The sequence below is a fragment of the Chroicocephalus ridibundus genome, chromosome 21, assembly GCF_963924245.1.
Source record: "Chroicocephalus ridibundus chromosome 21, bChrRid1.1, whole genome shotgun sequence".
Taxonomy (NCBI): Eukaryota; Metazoa; Chordata; class Aves; order Charadriiformes; family Laridae; genus Chroicocephalus; species Chroicocephalus ridibundus.
The window spans coordinates 5,695,257-5,711,441 of record NC_086304.1 but is presented as its reverse complement, the minus strand read 5'-3'; positions in this window follow the sequence as shown (position 1 = coordinate 5,711,441).

Sequence of the window (16,185 nt, the reverse complement as noted above, 5' to 3'; positions counted from 1 at the left end):
TCCCTGGGCAGAGGGGGCCTGGGTCACCGCCAGGAGAGAGCTGGTGGGGTTGGGAGGGCTGAGTGGCACGCGGTGGTGCTAGCAAAAGGACAGTGAGGGCAAGGTCAGGCCCGTGGGAGCATGAGTCCCAAGAGATCCCTGGCTGCCTTCAGCAGAGCCCGCTGCACACGCAGCCACTGCACCCGAGCAACGTCTTTGTGCCATGGAGAAACCGAGACGCCCGCTGGAGAAAGCCGTCGGGCAGCACCCTGGCTCCATCCCGTGGCCTGCTGGCAGGCTGGACGGTGTCCTCTCCTCCCAGCATAGCATGCCCCTTCTCTCCCGCTGCTCTCACGCCTGCCCGCAGGAAAGCGGGCAGAGCAGACAGCGGGAGCTCGGGGGGGGTGTCACACCAGCTGCCCCACGCAAAGGAGCACCTCCCCGGCCTCTCTGCCGGCACAGAGCGAGGCGCAGAGGGAAGGGGCAGAGGGGAGGGAGGCTGAGCCCCAGCCGGGCCCATGCAGAGGGTGCCAGGTGCCTTCCCCCTCCCCGTGTCCCCAGCCTCCCCAGCACCCCGCTACCAGAGCCAGCCTCAGGTTTCCACAGCCGCTCCCACCCACTGTCAGGAGCTTGTTCCTGAGCAGGAGCAGGGCTGGTGGGGGGAGATACCTTGACTGCATTGTGGCTCTTAACACCTCCGATTCCTCTTCCCTCTTTTCCTCGCAGAACGCCCCGCATCCCAGAGCCTTCTCCTATCTCAAACTCCTTGTGAAGAGCAACTGGGGAAAACCAAAGTACACATGCATTTACCGAGTGCAGGTTCATGGGAAGATGGCAAAACCAAACAGCCTCAACTGAAACCAGAGACAGAAAAAGGACAAACATAAAAAAGAAGAAAAAGAATAATGTTGCTGCGACTCAGATTGGTGTAGAAGATTTGTCTCCTAAGTTGGGTGCACAATAAGGTCCATTGCAGGGAGGGCAGTCGTGGGAAAGCAACAGAAGATCGGCGAGGAGGATTGTTAATACGCTCAAGTGACTCACAGCTGGGTGCTGGAAAACACATATATCACACTAATTGTTATTCAGTCTCGGACGCTTGCAAGAAAAACACTTGCACTTCGATAACATAAACCTGTGATGGACTCAGGGACACCTTATCCAGCCACTTGAGAATCCTGGCCTGGTGCTGAAGAAGATCAAAGCACAGTGGGAAAACGATGCCTGTTTGAACCCTTTAAATGCCAGGCAGAACAGGGAGTCCGTGCGTGCTCTTGCTCACAAGGACTCTCTCGCTGCCAAGGGCTCTTGCTAACAAGGACTCTCTCTCACTCCACGGTGCCCGCAGTCCCTGCTTCCGTGCCTCTGCCCGGGTGTTGCTTCGGAGATTCCCTGGTCTGTGAGGTATCGAGAAGAAACTTGTTCTTTGCCTTTCATCCGTGGTTTTGTGGTTGTTCCTGCGTCCTGCCCGCATCGGCTCACACAGCGGGGTTACAACCAGGGACTGAGTCTGGTAAATAGGTAAACGTAGCTCCTTGTGAAGAACAAACAGCGAAGAATACCACATCCCCGAAGAGACTGGAGGGACCGATAACAAGCTCGCAAAATAAATGGGGGAGTTGCAAAAGCTGCTGCATTTATCTTCCCCAGTCCACACAAAGAGATTCCTCTATTATCAGCTCAAACCAGCCACCGTACACCACTAGGAACCACCCAAGACCTACCATGAAGCCCCTAACAGAGTTAATGTGCATGTGCCAAGGGGATGTGAATATGGAGATGAGTTCTGGAAATGTAATGAACGTGGCAATGAGTGCTGAGACATGTAACGACCACGCATATTCTGTATGGATGTAAGTCTCTGTGAATCTCACATTCAGTGGACATGTCAGGTGGAGAGATCCCCCACGTCCCCGGTGCTGAATAAAAGAATGCCTGCTTCTTAAGACTACATCGGTGTTAAGAAGTTCATTCCCGATTTCGGTGACAGTTTCTGGCGACCCAGATGGGACTCTGCCTCTGAATCTCGACAGATCCTTGGAATTGCAGGGCCTCCATCCGGCACCGAGGGATTCTCAGGGAGAACCTCCGATCCCCGGACCAAAGAGCTCCGAGCAAGGCCCCTGGAAAGGTGAAGGCATTCTTTTCTTTAAGGGATATTAAGGGTTGCCTGTCCATAAGGCGAGGCATAAGCCTCGCAGGGTTGGGCTGTAAAGGTACCTAAGGGAAGGAGTTGGTCTCACTGGATGAAAGCCTGTGAGAAACGCGGCTGATAAGCGTAAAGGTATTGTCCTCAACACCAGGCGGGGAAGGGCCGCACCAAGAGCAAAGGTCTGGTATAAAAGGTTCAGGCCCTAAGGTTTTGTTATTTTGTCTTGTGTAATAAGTGCTATGTTCAGTTGTCATTTTTCTTTGTGTTTTGTGTTGTTCGTTCTACTAGTACTATCCTATAATGGGTAGCAAGCCCTTGGCGGAAGGGGGAATTTTGAAAAAGTCTCCTTTAGGTTGTATACTCCTTTAGGTTGTATACTGAAGCGTTGGAAACAAATAGGAGGGGACCCGCTCACGAGAAAGCAGCTGATTGAATATTGTAACAATTGGTGGCCGTTATGTACTTCAGAAGATCAAGAAAAATGGACAAGAAATGGGACTTTAAAATAGAATACAATTTTACAGCTTATGTTATTTTGTAGCAGGGAAAACAAATGGGATGTATGTAGATTTGTTTTTCACTTTAAGAAACCACCCAGAGTGGCAGAAGGATTGTGGGCGATAACCAGATATCAGAGACGGTTATTCGGAATGAGACATGCTACGCCAAAAGCCATTAATTGGTCAAAATCGTATGAGGTTAAACAAGAACCAAATGAATCGCCACCTGCATTTATGGAACGAGTAAAGAATACTGCTAGGAAATACACGAACGTGGACCCCGAGAGGAGGCTGGGCAATTGGCCTCTATTTTTATGGGACAATCTGCCCCGGATGTACAAAAGAAACTCCAAAAGTTAGAAGGAGAAGATTCGAGGGACTTGGGAACATTGGTGTAAGTAGCTTGGACCATCTAGAATAACAGAGAAAAGGAGAGGGAGAATCAAAGAGAAGGGAGATTAATTGCCGCATTGACGGGAGTTGCTCCGGGAAGAATGAACGGGGCCCGGGGAAGTAGAGGAGGCTACAGAAGAGTTGGGAAGGAACTCGTTTAGCAGAAGCTCAGTGCGCGATCTGCAAAGAGCGAGGACATTGGAAAAACGCGTGCCCTAGAGTCAGTAACCAAGGCTCGATCCTGCAGCCTGTCAAGGTGATGGCTTTAGGTGATGGTTTAGGGAAGCGTTGCAAAACAGGTAGTAATAAGTCACCTACGTAAACAAATCAATAGCAGGCATGCATCGAGGATTGCTGAAGAGGAAAGTTCATCTGGAGGGCAACTGACGGAGAGGAAGATACGACCACCAGATGAAGTAAACGACCACCAGAACGACTGTGATGCGCGAAATGACTTGCCTCATGATTGTGCAATTGGTTCTGGGAGGGGGCGTGCTTATGTTAATGATTTAGGGAAAACGAATGAATACGTAACAATTTTGTAAATATAAATGGCTCAAAATAAGATCATTGTGGGAGCACTTATGGTGGAAAATCCCCAGTGCGACCGCAGTGCTGCTAATAAAGAATACCTGCTCTACAGGACCATCTGCTGTTGAGTTTATTTCTTTGCTTCAGCTCGTCTCTGTAATCCTGAAAGTTGAAAATATTATAACCATCTGATTTAGGTGAGACCCCCAAAGAGTGACCTTTGGAAGTCTCAAAGAGGGGAACTGTTACACCCAGGGACTGAGCGTCTGGTCAATGGTACTTGACTCCTCCCTGAGGAGGGGTTCAGAAAGCCCGGGGGGTCCTTTCTGAGCCCCGGGACCCAACGGGAAGGTCTCCCTGACGGCTGGTCTGACCCCGGCCCCTGTGCAGTAAATAACCAAGTGTGCCCTTCCAGCGTGTCACAGAGTCATGGAATGTGTTGGGTTGGAAGGGACCCTTAAAGGCCATCTCATCCAACCCCCGGCAGTGAGCAGGGACGTCTTCAACTAGATCAGGTTGCTCAGAGCCTCATCCAGCCTGGCCTTGGATGTCTCCAGGGATGGGGCCTCCACCCTCTCTCTGGGCAACCTGGGCCGGTGTCTCACCACCCTCAGTGTAAAGAGCTTCTTCCTAATGTCTGATCTAAACCTGCCCTGCTCTAGTTTAAAGCCATTGCCCCTCGTGCTGTGGCTCTGTGCCCTCGCAAACAGCTCCTCCAGCTCTCCTGGAGCCCCTTCAGGGACTGGAAGGGGCTCTAAGGTCTCCCCGGGGCCTTCTCTTCTCCAGGCTGAACCCCCCCAGCTCTCTCAGCCTGTCCCCACAGCAGAGGGGCTCCCGCCCTCGGATCACCTCCGCGGCCTGTCTCGTAAAGCGCTGCCACATTCACCGCTGACTTTGTTAAATCGCTGGTTTATGTTAATAAATATTTCCCCACTTCTCTCCCACAAGTGAAGCCAATGGCTGCGCGCGCCACAAATTGGCCCTTGGTGCCGGGCTCCTGAAATGCCCCTAATGCTGCCACCACTCCCGGAACGCTCCCAGTGGCCACTCCTGTGCTAAAGCGCCACCGCGCAGGGAGCGGGGCGCGGCGGGGAGGAGTTGGTGGGATCGGCGGTGTGTGTTTGGGAGACCCCGCTTTCTGCCCCCAGTGGAGGGCGCGGGGCTGGGGCAGCCGGCAGTGTGGGGCCTGCGAGGCTGCCTGCGCCCGGCCGGTGCCACTTCTGCTGGGACGAGCCCAAATTCGGGGGTCAGCAGCATCAGAAGCTCCGCTGGAGGCAGCGCCTGTGCTGGAGCCATGGTGGGTGCACTCCTGCTCTCACCAAACTAGCTTGTTCTGGCATCTCTCCCCATCTACTCTCCTCAAGGATACAACATCCCAAGACTTCCTTGGATCCAACTAAGCCCAGCAGATGTCTAACCCATCCGCTTACAAAGCGTTTCAAACTTAGCTACATTATTCCAGTAAGGAGGAACCAGATGTTCTTTTCAACTGGGTATCAGTAAGGCCTGAGGGGCTTTCCACCCCAGCCTTTTGTGCTGTTCAAGGCTACTGTATCACCAGCGACGGTATCACCCTGGCAGCAGCCATTGGCACCTGCTGTTCTGTAACCTTCAGCAGTCCCACCACAGAAGGGTCAGCTGAAAGACCGGGTAAGGCAGACAGCTGTGTAATGTCCTCAGTCCCTCCAGCTGCTATACCAACAGCCCACCGATACGCTTTCGGGTCTTTGAAATACCCTCTCTTGAGCAAGTCTACGCCAAGGATGCACGGAGCGTCTGGGCCACTCACAATGGAGCGCTTCCGCCATTTATTCCCAGTTCGGCTCACTTTGGCCGAAGTACAGTCAGTTCTTGAGACCTGTCACACCAGAATCAGCAACAGATTTTGTCCCTTTATGAGTCAATGGCAATAGGGTACACTGTGCACCGCTGTCCACCATGTCTTTATGCTTTTGTGGCTCTAATACACGAGGACATCGAATCCACACAGCCCAATAAACTCGGTTATCCCTCTCCCCCTCCTGGCTGGAGGCAGGGCACCTCTAATGTTGAGGACAACATCTACAGTTAGCAGATGAGTTCCGACCCGGACCAGAGAACTGCTCCCTGGGCACTGGAGCAGCCACCCTCCTGGAAGAATTCTTTCTTCTATCTGTTTTACCTTGCAACTAGTGCCTGTAGGGCCAAGGTAGGTCCTTCATCCCACTTACTCAGGTCCTCTCCATAGGCACCGAGGTAAAACCACAAGGTGTCTCGTAGTGTCTTCTTTTTCTTCCAAGTCGGTCTCGTAGGAGGGCATCTTCTCCTAATGGCTGCGACATGGGTCCATGCAGGGGAAAAGCGGGATGTTTCTTCCATCCTAGACAGTTTCTCAAACAGTGTCTCCTTTTTCTCAATCATCTTCTCAGTTTTATCAGCTTCCCCGCTGCAGAGCTGGCCGGGGGCGGCGGCCAGGGAGTGGGGCTGCCGAGGGCAGCAGGGCAGTGCGCGCTATGATAAGTCTATGGGGCCGGATGGGATTCACCCAAGAGTACTCAGGGAGCTGGCGGGAGAGCTCACCAAGCCTCTCTCCATCATTTATCAACAATCCTGGTCAACAGGGCAGGTACCAGATGCCTGGAGGGTGGCTAATGTGACGCCCATCTACAAGAAGGGTCGGAAGGAGGATCCGGGGAACTACAGGCCTGTCAGCCTGACCTCGGTACCAGGAAAGATCATGGAGAGGATCATCTCGAGTGAGCTCTCACGGCAAGCGCAGGGCAGCCAAGGGATCGGGGCCAGCCAGCATGGCTTTAGGAAAGGGAGGTGCTGCTTAACCAACCTGATCTCTTTCTATGACCATGTCACCCGCCTTCTGGATGCAGGGAAGGCTGTGGACGTTGTCTATCTGGACTTTGGCAAGGCCTTTGACACCGTCCCCCACAGCATTCTCCTGGAGAAGCTGGCGATCCATGGCATAGACGAGTGTACTCTTTGCTGGGTTAAAAACTGTCTGGCTGGCCGTGCCCAGAGAGTTGGGATTAATGGGGTGAAATCCTCTTGGCGGCCGGTCACCAGTGGTGTCCCTCAGGGCTCAGTTTTGGGGCCGGTTTTAATGTCTTTATCAATGATGTGGATGAGGGGATTGAGTGCACCCTCAGTAAGTTTGCAGATGACACCAGACTGGGTGGGGGTGTTGATCTGCTTGAGGGTAGGAAGGCTCTCCAGAGGGACCTGGACAGGCTGGATCGATGGGCCAAGGCCAACTGTATGAGGTTTAATAAGGCCAAGTGCCGGGTCCTGCATTTCGGTCACAACAACCCACAGCAACGCTACAGGCTTGGGGCAGAGTGGCTGGAAAGCTGCCCGGCAGAAAAGGACCTGGGGGTGCTGGTGGACGGCCAGCTTAACATGAGCCAGCAGTGTGCCCAGGTGGCCAAGAGGGCCAACAGCATTCTGGCTTCTACCAGGAATAGCGTGGCCAGCAGGAGCAGGGAAGTGATGGTGCCTCTGTACTGGGCACTGGTGAGGCCCCACCTCGAGTGCTGTGTTCAGTTCTGGGCCCCTCTGTACAAGAGGGACATTGAGGTGCTGGAGCGTGTCCAGAGGAGAGCGACCAGGCTGGTGAGGGGTCTGGAGACCAGGGCATATGAGGAGAGGCTGCGGGAGCTGGGCATGTTTAGCTTGGAGAAGAGGAGGCTGAGGGGAGACCTCATTGCCCTCTACAACTCCCTGAAAGGAGGGTGCAGAGAGGTGGGGGTTGGCCTCTTCTCCCAGGGGAATAATGACAGGACCAGAGGAAATGGCCTGAACTTGCGGCAGGGGAGGTTTAGGTTAGATATTAGGAAGAATGACTTTACTGCAAGAGTGGTCAGGCACTGGAACAGCCTGCCCAGGGAGGTGGTTGAGTCACCATCCCTAGAGGTGTTTAAGAAATGTCTAGATGTGGCACTTCAGGGCATGCGCTAGTGTGGAGATTGTAGGTTGTTTGGTTGGACTCGATGATCTCCAAGGTCTTTTCCAACCATGAAGATTCTGTGATTCTAAGATCAGGAGGGGGATGCCCTCAGCGTAGGAGCTTCCTTGGGGAATGGAGATCCTCTAGGGGCCGGGCAGCAGATTCGGTGAGCCCTTTTGGGTGAGGGGACACTGCAGGGTTCAAACAGACCCAGAAGTTTCTGTGGGTTCCTGGGGCCGGCTTCTGAGCACAGCTGCCAGATGTGCCAACAGAGGTGATGCTCACCTGGATCTCCTACATGCAATCAGGGAAAAAAGGATCAGGGCTGTGATAATGGAGTGGCAGCCTTGGCTGCAGTGTCCCTGAAGTAGCGGGTTCTCAGCTCCCCAGGGGAGCAAGCAAGGAGAGACACAGAGTGCAGACAGCAGGTCTCAGAGGGGAAGACTCTGAAGTAACAACCGAAAGGCCGCAAGAAGGTCTCCCCGGAGCCTTCTCTGCTCCAGACGGAACAGCCCCAACTCTCTCAGCCCGTCCTCACAGCAGAGGGGTTCCATCCCTCCGATCATTTCTGTGGCATTCCTCTGGCCCGTTCTGTGAGGCAGCAGCAGGAATGCAGGGAGCTCTGCCTGGGGACAGACAGACTCGGCTGGGAGCTGAGGCGTCAACAGGAGAGGACAGAACAACCTGGGAAACTGGCAGCTTTGTGGCGGGTGAACGTCTGCTCCAGACTTCATACCAACAAACAAGCAACAGCTAGTCAGGGATGTAAAAGCCAGGGCTAAGAAGGTAGAGTTGAGGCTCCTGAGAGAAAGGAAAAAGGCCGAGAGCAGGAGACGTCTGGAGAGCAGGCTTTGGCCTGCTGGGGGACTGGCTTGGAAGAATCCTGTGGGATACGGCCCTGCGGAGAAGCAGGGTGCGGAGGGCTGCTTGAGGATCTCCTCTTCACGCTCCACAATGGCCCGCCTTGACATTCAGAAAGGACGGCGTGGATGAGAAAGAAGCTGCTGACAAAACCCAAGCCTGAAGAGGAAGCACAGAGGAGGTGGAAGCTGGCTGCCTGCCAGCCTCAGGGGTTTTGTGTTTCCATACCGGAGACAGGCAGTTGTGTGTGCGTGTGCTTGTTTATGTGGGGGGGAACTGAGGGATGAGGAGATCCTGGGGCCGGCTTCTGGATAGAGGATGTAAAACCAGCTCCTGGAGGGATCCCTTTTCTCTGTGTGTCTCTACAGGTCTATATTTCCCACTGACGTAGTCTGCCATACAGGCAGCGCACCGTACCAATACCCTCCCTGGTATTTTGGTGATGGTTGTCACGGTACTTCCTACTTGAGTCGGAAATTCTATTGAACTAGTACCTCCTTTAATTGTCTATCGTGGCCTGCAACTCCTCAGGTTATCTTGTGAGAGACAGCACCACCAGGGTGAGCCATCAGCATAGAAACATTGACAGCTGAGCAAATGGATCTTCATTCCAGGGCAATGGAGCTTCACTTCAGGGGAACCGTGAGAAACTCTGGGATATGGCCAAGAGAAACCTCCAGAAGTTTACAAGGAGAAGTGTCCGGTCCTGCACTGAGGGGGAGGAAGGTGCATCAGAGCCCGCTGGGACCTAACGTGCTGAGCAGTGGTCCTGAGGAGAAGGTGCTGGGAACTGGAGTGGCCCCCCAAAGAAAAGTGTCCCCCTGCGTGCAGCTCCCCATTTTGGAGGAGTGGGGAGGAACTGGAGAGTGCCCAGAGGAGGTCTGCCCAGGTGTGGTTCAGCGTATAGTGCACACGCGCTGCGTGGGGAGGCTGAGGAATGTGGGCTTCTTTGCCCCTTTGGCCCCATGGTGGAGAGGCTCTGGGCAGGACAGGGGTTGCTCGAAGGACGGTTTCAGAGATGATGGGGCTTTTCTTCTTCGTGGGAGACCGCATGAGAAAGAAAGAATGCCAGAACTTGTAGCTTGGGAGGTTTAAACAGGAAACGGGAGAAAGAAACGTCACTCCAAGGGCAGTGCTGTGGAAAAGGCGGCCATCCAGAAAGAATGTGGATCAGCCCGTGGCTTTGTGTCTAAAGACATATCCCCGAAGGATGGCGAGACTTCAGAAAGCTTAGTGAGTTGCTCAGGCGAGAGCAAGGTGGAGAAGCAGGGGAGATGTCTGCAGCCTGCAGGGAACATGCCCAGGTGTGGAACACAATAGGACAGCCTGCGGTGGTTTCAACAGTGTGGGGCTGTTGAAATGTGAAAAGCCCCCAAGAGATCCAAGGTCTTAATCTCCGTGTCTGTGACTGTTACCTCTGCCACTGATGCCTATAAGGAGTACAAGAGCCTGATGGCCTCCTCGTCCCCACCTGGGAGCCTGGGAGGTGTCCTGCTGTCATTCTGCACGTGTCATTGCACCTCCCTTCCCACATCATCCGCATGGAAGAGCAACTTGGAAGACATCATCCTGATTATGGAACAGGTCATCCTGAGTGCCATTATGTGGCACATGAAGAACAACCAGGCGATCAGGCACAGTCAGCATGGGTTCATGAAAGGCAGGTCGTGCTTGACAATCCTGATCCCCTTCTAAAACAAGGTGACCCGCTGAGTGGATGAGGGAAAGGCTGTGGATGTTGTTTACCTGGAGTTTAGTAAAGCTTCTTGACACAGTTTCCCACAGCGTTCTCCTGGAGAAATTGGCTGCCCATGGCTTGGATGGGCGTACGCTTCGCTGGGTGAAAAACTGCTGGGACAGCCGGGCCCAATGAGTGGTGGTGAATGGAGCTCAATCCAGTGGGCGGCCGGTCACAAGTGGTGTTCCCCAGGGCTCAGTACGGGGGCCGATTCTGTTTAAAATCTTTATCAATGATCTGGACGATGGGATCGATTGCACCCTCAGTATGACACCAAGTTGGGTGTGAGTGTCGACCTGCCCAAGGGTAGGAAGGCAGGAGAAGAGGAAACGGCATCAAGTTGCACCAGGGGACGTTTAGGTTGGACGTCAGGAAAATTTTTTACACTGAAAGGGTTATTAAGCATTGGAACAGGCTGCCCAGGGAAGTGGTGGAATCACCATCCCTGGAGGTATTTAAAATTAGACGGGTAGACGTAGTGCTTAGCGACATGGTTTAGTGATGGTTTTTGTCAGTGTTAGGTGGATGGTTGGACTGGATGATGTGAAAGGTCCCTTCTAACCTAAGCAATTCTATGATTCTGTGACCCCCCAGTTTCTCTAGGAGGCGGTCTGGGCTACCTTCTTCCTCCAGTACCCAACTTGCAGACGTTCTGGTCTCTCTAGCGTCCAGTCCAGACTTAGGCCCTCAAAAATGACTTGCTCGCAGGTGTGTTTTACTCTCTGGTTTCTCTTGTTTGGTGTTTGCTTGTGATTAAACCACTACCATACACACCAATCTTAAGTGCACACCCGCCAGTCTCACCAGTTGCTGGTCCCCCAAAGTACAAAAGAACTTAGGGCTTGTGGTTCCCACTCCGGTTGCTGGCACTTGAACCTCCATCTGTGCATAGAGCAGAGATCTCCCTTGCCCCACAAAGCTCTTGGAAAGGGAGGTATTAAGAAAACAGGGCAGGCTGCGGTGATCCGTTGCAGGGCACAGCCAGGGAAGTGTCCTGACCAGCCATCTGGTTACACATGACCATCTCCTTTCAGCCCTTTTCTCTCTATTTTCCCATGGTCGTTCGTCTACAAACCTTTGATCCTTTCCTAGACATCCCATGGCAAGTCTTGCACAGTCCCCAAATGCACTTTCTGGCGTCCCAACATGAGTCTCAGACCCCGAAAGAAAAAAAACCCTCTTCCGTTGGCAAGGTCACCGTGCAAGGCTCTCCCATTGGCTCACTTAACTAACTGAATTGATGCAACTATGCCAGGACTTTCTTGGAAGGATGTTTTTTCCTTTTGGGTTTTGAATTGTTCCTCTGAAAACATGGCAACTTCTGTCCTAGAAATGGCAATCCTTTCTTTTTTATCTAAGGGTTGGAGACTAGGTCAGGTGAAAATCCCTATATGGTGTATGTAGGTGTTTGCAGCCTTGTGCAGGAGGAGTTGGGCATATTAGAATCCAAGCATCATAGAATGGTTCAGGTTGGAAGGGACCTAAAAGATCATCTAGTCCAACCCCCTGCCGTGAGGAGGGACGTCTTTCACTAGTTCAGGTTGCTCCAAGCTCCTGACCTTGGACACGTCCAGGGATGGGGCATCCACAACTGCTCTGGGCAACCTGTTCCAAGGTCTCACCACGCTCATCATAAAGCATTTCTTCCTTATGGCCAACCTAAATATAACCTCTTCCAGTGTAAAGCCATTGCCCCTTGTTCTGCTATTAAAGGCCCTGGTAAAAAGTCTCACTCCATCTTTCTTGGCCTATGACCACTGCGATTTCATCTGCAAACACTGTGGAGAGAGCCCAGAGATCTCCCAAGACAGGGTTTGGAGGCCTCAAGCACTTGACCAGTATCTAGAGGCTGAGAGCCCTGGGCTCAGTGGTTTGGAGACTGGGGACGGTATAGGAGGAGCCTGAGCGTGCTGGAAGGGTGCTTTCAGAGCTGGTGGAGCTTTTCTTCCTAGTGGAAAACAGCCTGAGAAAGAAAGAACTCCCCAACATGCAGGTGGGGAGGTGCAGCCTGGCCACGAGGAGAAAGAAACGTCACTCCAAGGGCAGTGCTGTGGTGCAACACGCCACCCAGAAGGAGTCTGGATCAGCCCAAGGCTTTGTGTTTCAAGGAAGAGCCAGGGAGGATGGAGAGATCTCAGCAAAGGAAGGTGACAGCAAGATGGGGCAGCCGGGTGGATGACTGCAGCCTGCAGGGAAAGAGGCAGAGGTGATGGGACACCGTAGGACAGCCTGTGGTGGAGAAGATAGAGGGATGTGGCAAAGCTGGAAGTCCCCTAACAGAGCCAGCCTCTTCATGTCTTGGGCTACGGCTGTTGTCTCTGCCACTGATGCCTCTGAGACAACCAGTCCTTCCAGCACTGGGGTCTCGTTGCCTCCTTGTCCATACTCAGGAGCCTGGGAGGTGTCGTACCATAGTCCTGCCCTTGGCATTGCACATCTCCACATCCCACTGTCCCAGGAAGAGCCCTGAGGAAGGAGTGAGGGAGAGGATCTCCCTTCCTGGGGGCTGGGGGTCAGGCCTTGGCCCTTTGGGCGATGGAGTCAGGGCTTGGCCCTTTGCATTAATGAAACACATCCACGTTTACCCAGCATCAGAGTCACCTTCAACTTGCTTTTCCTGACCTGCCATCGCTGCCTCCAGTTTTCTGCTGTAACCAGACCCTGGGGGCAATTCCTCAGTGGTGTCCCTCAGTGGGACCCATCAACACCACAAGAAACTGTGGAGTTTGAACCCGACTTTGACTCCTTGAGAGGTTCCTTCAACTTCCTCGCAGCGTCGGAGGTTCACGGACTGGGCCTCGAACCCACCAGAGGGGTCATTAAAACTCCTTGGGCTGGTCCTCTGCGTCTGAGCTGGGCTGGGCTCCTGGGATGGAGGGAGCTCACGGCAAGCGGGCAGCGCTGCAGAGAGACAGCTCTGCCCGGGAGCAGCTCCTCTGCCAAGCGCAGCAGGGCTGAGGGCACTGCCAGGGTGTCTCAGGGAGATGAGCAAGGCAGAGAGAGAGCTTGAAGGTGTCAGGATTGGGAGGACGACTGAGAGCTCACTGGAGGAGAAATCTTTGCAGCCCTTGACAGGGTAAGTCTGTGGGTGCAGGGCACTGCAGGCGGAGTTGCTGGAGGCATCTCCTAAAGCTGGCACAGCCACAGCTTACGGGATCTGTACATGTGGGAGCTCTTGTCAGGCACTTTGAATAGCTGTGAAGGTGGGTGTGCAGCCAGGGGTGCCCAGGGCTGTCCTTCAGAGCAGGCTCCCTGCACCCCAGGGGTCTGTGTGCCGGGGCAGGGACTCCGCCACCTGCCAGGGTCAGCTCTCAGCCTGCCTGGGAAGCCCACCACATCACTGTGGGGAGAAGTTCTGCATGGAAGGAGCATCCCCCGGCGGGGCAAGGTCCTGCTGCTGAGAGGGTTCTGCGTGGCTGAGGGCTGCTCACAGCTGCAGATCACTGCAGGACATTCCCTGGAGACTTCCAGAAGCACAGCAAGGAGGGGGCCAATGGTGATGATTTTTGGTCTGGTGTCTTCTAACATCTCATTGGATTCTTTTCCAGCCTAAAGGTTTCAGCAAATCCAGCACCTCATGCTAAGTAGAGCTAAGCAAGCAGCACAAATCACACCGAATGATAATCCTAAATCATTTATTCTACTTAAAACGTATGTATTTATGCTGAACAATTAATATCCCGCAAGGAGAAGGAAGGAGCACAGGGTCTCCCCGCCCTGCTCAGCCCTGGGCAGCCCCAGCATGACGTCAGAGGTGACACCACTGTGAGGTCACAGCTGGCTGCCTGCACAGTGCTGTGGCGTGTGGGGCAGGAGCCCACAGTTGCCCTGTGGCTGCGGCCCTGGACAGGCTCCTGCTGGCTGCGGCGAGAGGCTGCTGCTGGAGCTGGTTTTGGGGACAGGACACGCCCTGGTCTCTCTGTGGAGACATCTGCTGAGCATGTGCCTCTTGGCCGCGTACGTACGACATGTTTCTGCTGCGGATGGGGGGTAGAACGGGGGTGTCTGAGGGCCGGTGCCAGCAAAGGGCAGAGCAGAGGGTGCTCCCCAGCCAGCAGCCCGGGGCTCCCAGTGGGGCGCCTCAGCTTGGGCGCTGCTCGTGCTGTGGCCATTCTCAGGGGAGCCAAGAGCAAAGCCCCTCGGCAGCCATTTGCTGCAGCCCCAAGCTTTGGCTGCGGCAGGACAAACTGCCCCGTAGCCAGACGCTCGGGTGCAGAGCCAAGCCTCCGCAGGGCAAGGGTTTTCCCCAGTTCAGGCAAGAGACCACGCCGGTCTGTGGAGGCCTCTGGGAGGAAAGGCGGACAAGGCTCCTGCGCTTCCCAGCTCTGCGGGAAAACACTTGCCCTAAGAGGGATGTGTGTGATGGCAAGGGAGAACAGGCCTGCTTCCTCAGCCAGAGGGAGAGCAAGGTCCGCACCAGAAAGACTGCTGGAAAGCACTCTTCGTGTGCTCGACGTCTTTGCTTCCTGGGATGATCTTCCTGGAGACCTTCCTTTGGGGAAGAGCTGCCGGCAGCGTTGAACGATGTGGACAGAAATCGTGTTCCTGCTGGACGCTGCTCTGTCAGTTCTCTGTCAGCAGCAGGCTTCCAAAATGGTGTCTGTTTGGCCTGAAAAGGGAAATCCGCCTGTGAAGGGGTTTGTCCAAGGCTTGGATCATGACAGCACCAGGACTCCCTCTTTTTCAGGCAAAAGATGGCCCTGCAGAAGAAGGCGTTCTTGCAAGTCTTCTTGTTGCTCCCCCTGGCTCTTGGTGAGTTTTCATGAGCAACCATCTGAGAGCGACAGCCTGGCTGGGCTGGACGCCACCTTTCCTTTTGGGCCAGTATGTGCGGAAACTCCCGTGGCCCAAGTGCTTCCCAAGCAAGTCCTTGAGTGGGACTGCCTTCTGGGCTCCCAGTAAGACTGGTAGCCTCCCAGTCACACTGCTGCCCTGCCTACCGGACCACAGGGCTCACTTAGTCGGCACCTCTGCGAGAGACGGGGGTAGCTCTTTGCAAGCCTGACCTGGGGATTCCCAGAGGGCAGGGGCCATGCAGGGGGACCGATGGAGAGGTACCTCTCCTCGCCCAGCAGCCTGGTCTCGGTGCTCACTGGGGCAGTGAGGGGAAATGGGGAATAGCTCTGGGGCACCGAGCACACCTGAAGATCACGGCTGCGCAGTCCGCTCAAGCCCGGGCTGATGGCCCCCGGTCAGAGGTGTGTCCTCTCCCTGCACCCCACGTCCCCGCCTCCTCAGCTCACCTGCTGCCCCAGCCCCAAGGCAACAGGGACAGACAACGCCACTGCAGGCATCGCCAGCACCCCCGGTAAAATAACTGTCTCTTGCTGATGTGAATTGCAGCTGATGTTCACTGCGGGACCTCGCTGACAGGCCTGAAGCCCCTGAGGTAAGCGATGTTTCCTGAGCTGGAATTGGGTCTGTGCAGAAGGGTCAGACGACCTCGTGTCCCTGCACCCATTTGCCTGAGAGCCGGGGCTCCCGCACGGCCCTTCCTGCCTTTGCCTCTTGCGCCAGCTGGTGCGGAAGGGAAGCGCTGGCAAAGCAGGGAACGCACGCGTGTCTCTCCTCCTTGCTGAGCTCAGAGGCTCCCAGTGGGGTGGGCAGCTCTCTGACAACATCTGCTTTCCTGGTTCCTGCAGGAACTGCCCGGTTTTAATGGCGCAGCAAACTCAAAAGATGCAGCTAATGCTGGAGGAGGTGGCTCGGCTGAGGGCAGAGATCAGCAGCGTGAAGCAGGTGCTGCGGCGTGTTGGGGAAGGAGGCTTGGCTGGGCAGAAGCCCTTGGGGCTGTGGGTGTGTGGGACTGCTGACTGCAGTCAGCCAGCCTTTGCCCCAGGGGCCTCCTGGGCTGCACAGGCCCTTCTCCGGCCCCACTTTCACCGGCCGCTTCAGGCAGCGCAGGACTCCCTTGGCACGCCAGCACCTCTGGCTGCTCTGGCTGGGCTCCTCAGGCAGGGGTGGGACCCAGGCACGCTCACGGGGGGCCAGCCATCGCTGGCAGGGCTTGAGTCCACCTTCCACCTGCCCTGGAGAGTGTGGAGGATGGGGACGAGGGTGTGGGGACCCTCATCAACCCACCTCGGGGCCGTGG